Source organism: Geospiza fortis, unplaced genomic scaffold, assembly GCF_000277835.1.
Source record: "Geospiza fortis unplaced genomic scaffold, GeoFor_1.0 scaffold23, whole genome shotgun sequence".
Taxonomy (NCBI): Eukaryota; Metazoa; Chordata; class Aves; order Passeriformes; family Thraupidae; genus Geospiza; species Geospiza fortis.
The window spans coordinates 12844948-12845162 of record NW_005054303.1 but is presented as its reverse complement, the minus strand read 5'-3'; positions in this window follow the sequence as shown (position 1 = coordinate 12845162).

Sequence of the window (215 nt, the reverse complement as noted above, 5' to 3'; positions counted from 1 at the left end):
TATTTGTTTGGGTTTTTTTTTTTTGTTCGGTTTTTTCTTTTATTTTTGCGAGCCGACTTCATGGAAAGTTGGTACCCGGGGTACCCCCGGCAGGTAACCCCTGGCCCCACGGGACTCCCAATCCCTGCCCTCCTTGGAGTTGTGTTTTGATTTATTTTTCTCTCCCAGACCCGCGAGATTCTTTTGTGGGGACTTTTTTTTTTTTTCGTGGGTTT